The 10,248-nt window shown below is 38.1% G+C and overlaps 1 pseudogene; it reads right to left on the reverse strand.

The window, feature by feature from the left end:
- Nucleotides 1-1,462: 1,462 nt before the first annotated feature.
- Nucleotides 1,463-9,354, reverse strand: LOC101561033 (annotated as a pseudogene).
- Between the last annotated feature and the right edge of the window lie 894 nt (nt 9,355-10,248).

Here is a 10,248-nt window from a genome sequence, read left to right on the forward strand (position 1 = left end):
TACCACCACATCCAGTCTCAATTGCCATCTCAACCCGCCCCCAGGGGTGGGCCGGCGTGGTAGGCCTGGGATCAAACCCCTGGCCCCTATGCCTGCTTGCAGTTGCTTTAATCTGCTGAGCTATTTGGCCAGCCCTACACTGCTTTAATTAAGGCTTTTAGTTTCCATTAACCACCTCAAAGTAGTTATAACACTAGGTTGGTCAATTTAAATACTGTGGTTGCTAGTTGGATGGACACACAGTCTTTATACCCAAGTTTTATTGCATACAAAGCAAGAAGGCATTGTTAATAAAACAGCATTAGTTACTGCGAATGAGGCCTGGTGACCTATTACACATGACTGTGATTGCTTTCCACATTCACAGCCACACACTTGGCCACCATTTAACATCTCAACCGACATGTCACACGTGGAAAACAACCACTAACAGGCAAGATACTAAACCTCAATGTTTGTCAGAGCAAATACGTGTCTACATGAGCAAGCAAGGGATTCACAGTGAGAATCTACAGCTGCCGAAGCCTGAAAATGATTTACAAAAATTGTTCAATCATCAAAAAAATAGTGTGAAAATATACACTTCTTGTTGTAGACCCCCACTGTCCATGCAACTGTAAACACTGTTCCCTATGCAAACAGAAAAGGAAACATACAATAAGGAAATTTGAAAAGCCTAGACATTTCCTTCCCAGCAGATTTTTTTTTTTTTTTTTTTTTTTTTTTTTTTTTTTTTCAGAACTGGGGATTGAACTCAGACTCTTGCACTTACCAGGGAAGCGCTTATTCTACTGAGTCATCTCCCTGGCCCTCCCAGCAGATATTAAAGGCAACATCTTATCTAAGACATTATACTTTGAAAGGCCTATCATATTTTAAGGACAAGATCACAAGATCACAGGTTTTTGAAAAATTTAAAAAAACTGTATAGCTGTTAATCAAAGTACTTATTTTGTACAATACAACAATAATGACCTCCATTTAAAAAAAATTATAGTAAGTTACGTGTATCAAAGAAGCAAAGTTATTTGTAGTAGTCTACATAGGAGCTCATTGGACTTACTTTTATTATGCTAAAATAGTGGTGCTTTTAGGATTTACAGTACTGTACTCTCCAATGCAAAGTATGGGGTGTGTTAAAGTATGCAGCACACTATTTTCATACATGTACAACATTGATGGATGAAGAAATGTCTCAGCAATAGTGCTGGATGTAGCCTCTGGTTTTATCAGCTGCATACGCTAGGACTATTATGTAAAAAAAAAAAAACTCTCTTGTGACACAGAGAAGTGATTAGAATGTGTAAACTGGTAGAGTAGCTTTCACCCTCCTCTTATGGGGTACCACCACAGGAAAGTCCGACTCAGATGTTGGTAGGTTTAACAAAGTTGGAATGCAGGACCTGTTGAATTGAGCAACTGTTCTGCAGACCTGGCTCAGAGCTACAACCCATTTAGTATGTTAAAGCAGGTGACACCATGACTTTTTGCAGACCTTCCCAGGCACTGGAGCTTTTCTGTTAATTTGCCACACTAGGTCAGAAAAGATCTCATTAATATTTATTCTGGATTTTTGCAGAAGCTCCTCAGAATGCACAGTTGTTTCAAAGTCTTGCTAGGTTTTGACCTTGTTCTTTCCCTACAACGTTCTTATTTTCCAAGGCATGTTTTTTACCAACCAGAATCACCAGAAGATCATCAGTGTCCTTAACTCGAAGAATCTATTCTCACAGATCTTGTAAATCATTCCATGGGGGCTGTGCTGTGATGGGATAAACTAAAGCGGAGCCTTGTCCCTTTTTCATGTACAAATCTCTCATGGCTGTGAACTGCTCTGTTCCTGCAGTATCCAAATTTTCCAGCATACACTTCTGTGCGTCTACTTCAACTTGCGTTCTAGAAGAATCTTAGATTGTAGGATTGTATTTTTCAACAAACATTCCTTGAACAAACTTTACAATCAGAGCAGACTTTCCAGCACCAAGAATGACTTAGCTGATACGGCAGATGCCAACGTATCAAACTGAGCACCACTCACTCTGTCTCTGGGTTGCCACAGCTGGAGTCACTTGTGCTCCATCTGGGTTGCTGCTCCCAGCACCATGGTACTCCTGCTACTGCCTCTGCCCCTGGGGCTTATGGGAAAAATTTTTAGACTACTGCTCTAGAGCATTAATCTAACCTAACTGACCACATTTCCAAACTTTTTTTTTTTTTTTTTTTTTTTTACTTTTGTGTGAATAATGCATCCATAGATGCTTGTAGAGCAGAAGTTTTCAAATTGTGTCTCGCAGGACACTTTTTCTATAAGTTGTTCCCTCATTCCTTCATGGATTGTGGAGTTCAGAAAACGTTGACTTGTATTGAGTATAGTTAAGGCTGACAGCTAACAGAAGAATTTGTAATTTCGAGCCAGCATTTTGAAATTTATTTGCCTCTATTTTTGGCATTTCTTCATGTTTTATAGAAGGAATTGGCCAAGAAACATCTTAGGAAATGCTGGTAAGCAAAATTTATTTTGTGTTTGTTCTTCAGAAAATGGAAAGTGACTGACATATGTATTATGTTGAGAAGGGTCATGAGGTAATACACAGGGAAAAACTACAACAACGAGTTACCACAACTACAACAACATGTGTGCCTAGGACTTGCCAACACTTGTTTAGACCTGATGAAAGTCCTTCACAGTGACTGTCTACAGGAGCTCTGTACTGTATTGCTGAGTACAAAGTATGGCTTTGAAGATGTTTGATATGAATTATTAACTAATTATGGAAAAGTTTCACAAAATTATAGTGCAAGTATTTAGTTTTATCTTTCAAGAGAAAAGTATAGAAGATGAAACTTGACTGGTTTATATATATGCAGATACACAAATTGTTTATTATATATCATTCTGCTTCAAGCATTTCCCATTATATATATTTTGGCTTTTATAATTGTTGGATATTTTAATACATTTTTATCAGTCTGTTTTCTCTTTGCTCTCAGATTTGAAATTATTGTTAACCTATTCTGAAGCTTAGAGATTTTTTCCTCCTTGTTGTGTCCAGTCCATGATTTAGCCCATCAAAGGCATTCTTCAATTTTGCTACAGTGCTCTTGATCTCTGCTATTGCTCTTTAGTTCTTTCTTGGAATTTCGATCTCTCCAGTTATAGGTGAGCTCTGTTTCCCATAAAAGCCCTTAACTTATTAATCATAGTCCTTTTAATTTCTTATATACCAATTTCAACCTCTTGTCATACCTGAGTGTTTCTGATGCTTTCTCTGTATCATCAATTTGTGGTTTTTGTATTTCAGTATACTTTACAATTATTTTTTTATTGAAAGCTAGATACGATTTGCTGGTGAAAGGCACTGCAGTAAACAGCCTATTACTGACATGGTGGTAAACTGGAGCATGTGTGTGGGAGTGGTCTATAGTCCTGCAGCTAGGGTTCAGCCTTTGGTGGGCTGTGAAATTCACAAGTGCATCTTGGTCCTACTCCCTACTTTGTGGTAGTACAGGATGGGAACAGTCAACTGGACTTGGGTGCTTCACTTCATTTAGACAGGTTTACTGAAATATACCCTTATGCTAGACTCTGGTAAAATAGTCTCTCTTGGGGGGCAGAATTTGGCAAGAATTTAATACTCTGCTATATTTTTAAATGCCTCTCTTTATTCTCCATCTGTGAAGGATCTCAGTGGATTTTTTCCCTGTTTTCATTGTGGGATTTTTTTTTTAAATTTATTTATTTTATTTATTTATTTTTGTGTGTGTGTGGCCAGCTCAGCCCACCAGTGGGCGGGGCTGGCTGGAATGTGGTGCTGGGGGATTGAACCGCGGTCCCTGTGCTTTGCTAAGCTTGTTCTAAGTAGGTGCTATAGACCACTGAGCCATCTCCCCAGCCCTCATTGTGGGAATTTGCTAGACAACTTGGAGGTTAAATCATAAAAGTATGAGATCTCCCCTATCCATGAATCCCTAGGGTGTTTTTAAAATTTATTTATTTTTGTCCTTTTTTTCTTAAGCCAGGGTCTCACTATGCAGTTAAGGCTGGCCTTGAGCTCACTTTGTAGCCCTGGCTGGTCTCAACTTGCAATGATCCTCCTGCCTCAGTCTCCTGAGTGCTGCGATTACAGGCATGCTCCACCATGCTCAGCTCCCTAGGGTGTTTTGAATATTCAAACTTCTTTGTTTAGCACAAGGTTCAAGGAACTCCTCAGTTATAAAGTCAGTTTTTCTACTCTTTCTCTCAGAGTTCTCTACTCATGGATTTTTACACTGGTAACCTGTAATTCTTTATAACCACATGTGTGCTCCTCTGATTTTTGAGGTGGAAGTTTGTTTGGAGGCCTCACTTCTCTGAAAGATTTGGCTAGAGTAGCTGATTTTCATTTTGTTCATCTTAGTTGGTGTTAATATGGTGTAAAGACTTGAAGCTTCTTACATGTCAATGGGGAGCCAGACACATGTACTACTGTGGATATCTTTCTGTGCCCTAAGAGTAGCATCTCAAAGCATTCTTTGTCAGATGTTATGTGTCAAGAAGCTATTATAAATTTATTCTTTGAGCTGTTGACTTTGCTTCAAACATATGGCAGTATTAAAAGAATAGCAACAAAAAGAATAATATCTCCTTGTATTAGAAATACAATACAACCTCAAGGTTGTGATTGTGGGTGGGTTCTGGCACCTGTTGGCCTATGTGTGAAAGCAGGCAGGAGTTGCTTCATATCAGCAGAGTGAGTGAAATTCCCTCGGTTAACAGAGAAGTCTGGAAAGCTCCTTGGGGATATCATTTCACTCATGATTTTTACCCAAAAAGGAGAGAAACTGTAAATTTACTACTGCAAGTTAAGCAGGCCACATTGGGTGGCAATGAATATGAAACTAATTTCTGCAGTGTCATCATGATACAGGGGAAGGAAACTCCAAAACTGAAAGATATCTGGGGTGAGTTTGTGTTCTCTACCATCAAAGAATGAATTTCAGAAACAATGGCAGTTAAGAGCAGAATATATTTATTGGGACAAAGGAAGTTTCTGTCTCAAAGAAACAAAAGGGGACTGAAAAGGGTTGCCAAGGAACCTGCCTTTCCTGGGGACATTTAAAGAGCATATCCATGACATGAATTGGGTCCAAGTTGGGAAACATGGGAAACCACAAGATGGGCTTGGGGTGGGACAAAACTATGGTCAATCAATAAGATTATAAGCATGATGCTCAGGTAAAATTGATTAAATTGAGATCAAATAGGGGAACTGAGTTGTGTAGGAAGTGGACATGAATACAGAACTGGGGCTTTTTCTGTGGGGGTTTGGGTTAGTGACTCTTCTGGCTTTTTCATGGTGATTGATACCTATTTAGAGTATCAATCCCTGATGTCCATCCCACTGGAGGTATGGGGGTGCATTTGTTTCATCTTTGGTCTTGAGGTCTGACCCATAGAGGAAGTGCCTGTCTCTCCCAAAGTTGTAAGATATCTTGTCTTCCATACTGGCTCCATTGAAGGCCCAGCCTGTGTAACTGTCTAGAATATTTCTATCTATTCAGTTGCCTGCAACAATCAAGAATATGAAGAGTAAGGGGGAGGTTGTTGAAAGCTGCCATTAGAAGTTGGGGAGGCCACAAGAATGGGACTTTAAGCTTGGAGGAATATAGACAGTGAATTGAGACACAGTAATTTGGATCAACTCTAGGCTGACATAGCTGAGGAAGAAAATAGTACTTTTTAAGACTTGTTCTATAAACTCACAAGAATGGCATACAGGGAGAAAAAGGAAAAATATGGAAGCTTAGGAAAGAGATGTGGAAGACAAGATTAAGAGGCTCCAGAATATATTCAGTAGGTAGCTCAGAATAAAGATGAAAAGTGATGGTGTAAAACAACATTAAAAGAAACTGGAATTCTTCAGAATTTAAGAAGTGCACAAACGCTCCCATTTAAAGGAACATCAAGAAAAGTGAAATGGTTAACTAGAAAGAAATGAACCTGTACGTGGGAATGGTAATAATGCAGAATGGTAATAAAGCAAAAAGGTAAAATTTCAAAGCCACAAGAGACAAAGACAGATTTCCTGCTAACAAGTACTTATTAGATGAACAAAAGACTTTTCATCTGCACCAGATGCCAGGATACAAAAATAATGTCTTTAAGCTGCTGATAGAAAATAACTGCAAACTTTGAATCCTAAACCCGAATCACTATGATGCAATAGTAAAGATCATATAAAGATTATTTCAAACATACCTTAATAAAATTTTCCATTTAACATTCCTAATGGAAGATATCCAAGGATTGGGATGCAAAATACTAAGAGAAACTAAGACTCTTGAATGATGTTATAATTTCTCATTGACCCTGTGCGCGTGTGTGCGCGCGTGCGTACACACACACACACACACACACACACACATTAAACATCTACATAAGAGATCCTGGACCATTTTCTGTTTGAACTTGCAGTATTTCTTTTCTCACATAGACTCAGATTGGTTTTTTTAAAGTTCCAGGTAAGAAGATTGAAGAAGATGATGTAGTAGGGTTGGAGCTCTTTTCACTGGGTAGGAGCCACATGGGTTGGTAAGTGTCCACCCAAGGCCTATGGGCCTCTGAAGAGCTGGTGAAACTGTGAGGCAATGAGTCCTAATGGGAGGTTTTGTGTCCTGGGGTGTGTGCCTTTGAATAACATCAAAAGGGGCACTGACCTCTTCTCCCTCTGTGTTTCCAGGCCAGTATGAGGTGAACACCTTGAGACACCCATCAAAAACCATAAGCCAAAAAACCTTTTCTCTTTATAAACTGATTATTTTGGGTATTTATTTTGTATCTGTATATTCAGAATAGTTAGGATAGATATACAGCTACATTCTCTTGATTTAATGAATAGAAAGATTTGTTTTAATAGTGTTTTTGGACAGGATATCATGTCTGCATCTTGTACAATGAACAAACACTAAGACAACAATATACAATGTATTAATTATTGAAACTGTCCTAATTGGTTTTGAAACTGTCTCATTGCTATTTGTTTCTCAATAAAATTATTTTTTAAAAGGTGTTTATTTTATTGAGAATGTTTTTTTTTTTTGGGGGGGCGCTGGCTCAGGCTGCCTTAAGGGCAGGTCTGGTAATGCTGGTGGAGGTGGGGATCAAACTGCAGTATCCTGTGCAGCAGGCCCCCAGCTATTTATTTTATTAAAACAAAGTTGACTAACACAGTAGAAAACCAAACTTTGGTTTTGGAAGTATATAGAGATGTTCAGTAATTCTAGACCACCGATTTTCAACATTCAGCATATAGCAGAGCCCCTTAAAGAATAATTGGTGGCCCTACCCTAGGATCTCCCAGTCATCAGGTTTGGGTTGGGGCACCTGAGATCTACATTTTCAGCCAGTCCTAACTGATGCCACCACTGTTCTTCTGGGGTCTGTGCTGTGAGACCCACTCCTCTAGAGTTTATTAGAAAAATTGAACTAATGTATATCTAAGTATACTTCAAACAATTAAGATTCACCATTAAAAGAATAAAAACCATATGGAATTCAAAAATCAAACAAGAGTCAAACTACACACACACACACACACACACACACACACATTAATGACAACACAAAGCAAGAAAAAACAAAACATAAGACAAATGCAGAGAAGGAAGATCTATAGACACAAATTATGGTAGTAGAACTTGACCTACAAACTAGAAGAGGTCTTTATAACAACAACAAAAAATACTGAAAAAGAATTTGTATCCAGAATAGATCAAGAATTCCTACAAACCTTTAAAGAAAAGACCAAGCCTTGGGAAATTTTGCAAAGAATATGATCAAGTAATTCATAAAAAAGGAAACCAGCATGACCTAAAACATATGAAAGTATTTAATCTTTTTAGTAGGCAGGGAAATAAAAACATGGATTTCTTTCCAATATATTGGTGACAATTTAAAAATCTGATTATTCCAAGCCTGGGTGAGGATGTGACGAAACACGACAGAAGGTTCACAAATGGTGTGAATACACTGATACAACTCCTTTACAACAACTTGATGATCTTTAGTAAAGATCTGATCTTGTATCCTATCAAAAGATACAAGATAAATATGTACATTCTCTTTAGCAGTGCCCCTGAGGGCCCTAGAGGTGAGCTTGCACTGGGTACCCAGTTGTTCTCACAGCATTGCCTGTGACAATGAAAAACCACAAGTGAACTGCTCAGTAGGGAGAGGATTAAAATATAAGATCTTCACACAATGCAATTCGATAAGGAAATAAAATGCTTGGTGCTATGTGAAGATAGGGTCTGTCTATAGATTCTTTACTTTTGTTTGCTGTTCAGTATTATCCCAAATGTTTTGAACTGATATAGATTGTAATTATAATTGAAATGGTAAGTTGCATGTTTCAATAGTAGATAATAAAGATCAATGAAGTTATTGGTATAGATGTGTTTGGGAATCTAATACATTGGGTTATAACCCTGGGCCCTTTGTTCAGACAAGTAAGGAGATTAGAGAATATTTACATTACAGTTACCAGATATTTAAAATAATCCATGCTTCCTTTATACTTCATTATCATAGAATTGTCTTGGTGTAAGACTATTTACTTAATAGTACAAAGAACTTCCTTATCATATACAGAAATTTGTTTAGTAATTATTATTCTAAGATTGTTGATTTTTTCTGTGTCAATGTGTGTTTGTTTTAAGAAACTCCATTTGTTATAATATCTATAATAAAGAGCTGTGTGTCTTTTACCTAAAGAAAAAAGTGTTAGTCATTCCATTCTTGTTCTAACTGTACATAAAAATTATTTACTGAAACTTCTCTGCAAAATTTTTTCTTTCAAGTAAAATATTAATGATTCTAACATTAGTTGAGCTTCTTTTTCCTCCTCTTCCTCCTCTTCCTCCTCCTCCTTCTCCTCCTCTTCCTCCTCCTCCTCTTTTATAGTACTAGAGATTGCATGCAGGCCTTGCTTGTGGTAGGCAGGTGCTATACCATTGAGCTATGTCTCTAGCCCCCTCATACTATTCTTTTATTAGAAACTGTAATGTCAAATAAAAAATACAGCTTATCCTTAAGATTAATTATGAAATGTGAAGGTAGTCAAGGACTGGAATGATTTTTGAAGAAAAGCAGGACATATTATTTATTGATGTGGGTTTTTCTATATTTTAATTTAAAGAAGATAAGCCACTCATGTATTCTTCTTTGGATTATAGGTGGATACGTAAGTCTGAGAGAATACATTCTGTTTGCTCATAATGAATGATGGGATTACAGCTGTGTGCCCCCATGGCCAGGTCTCATATATATGACTCTTATTAATTCTGCACAGCAGGCCTTTCCTCACTGCTCGCCATAGTCGGGTCTTGTATGTTCACAGAGCTGCTGTAGAATTGTCCCTAGCTCCCTGGGATTGGTAGTCGCCACTGTGGCACTGGGGGCGAGCAGCTGCAGTCCTTGGTCCAGCTGTGCTTGTGTACATTTCTAGTTGTTAACCTGCCTTCAGCAGCACCACAGACTTCAGCAAATGACTGCGTCTGCGCAGTTGGGCGGCTCCAATGGACTAGTGTTTGCTGGGCACCGCACCTGGGCGCTGGGCCCGCCACAAGGTCAGTCATCAGTCATCTCCTCTGTCTGCTGACCCAGCCTTCAGGCTCTGCAGCCTTTATTTTCTCTGGTTGTTTCAGTTTCTCTATGAACAGACGCCTTACTGCCCTAATCCATCTGTGTTCCTTAGTCTCATTGCTTTTACTTTCTAAAAAAATCATTTATCAGCGAAGATTTCTGAAGCTTCGTTTCCTCCTACATGTTTTCATTTCCCCCTGGTGTCTAGTTATTTTAAATGCTCTTCCATCTTTAAAAAAAAAAATCTAGGGGCTGGGGAGATAGCTCAGTAGAATAAGTGTTTGCCTGGCAAGCACAAGGGTCTGAGTTCAATCCCCAGTTCTGAAAAAAAAAAAAAATCTACTTTTATCTTCCACTATCCTTCCATTTTTCCTATGCTAGAACCCTGGTACACTTTACAACATTTCTGAATATTCTGTTGCTAAACTAATAGCTATAATTGAATAAAACATTTCCATTAATTTTTTTCAAAGTTTTATTGATAAACAGCAATGAGACAGTTCCAAATCAAATCGGAAGTACAGTTTTAACAAATAATACACTGCATATATTCTTCTTAGTGGTTAATTGCTGTACAAGATGCGGACTTGTGATCCTATTTACAAACACCATTAGAACAAATCATT

Source organism: Octodon degus, unplaced genomic scaffold (assembly GCF_000260255.1).
Source record: "Octodon degus isolate 3935 unplaced genomic scaffold, OctDeg1.0 scaffold00087, whole genome shotgun sequence".
NCBI classification, from domain to species: Eukaryota; Metazoa; Chordata; class Mammalia; order Rodentia; family Octodontidae; genus Octodon; species Octodon degus.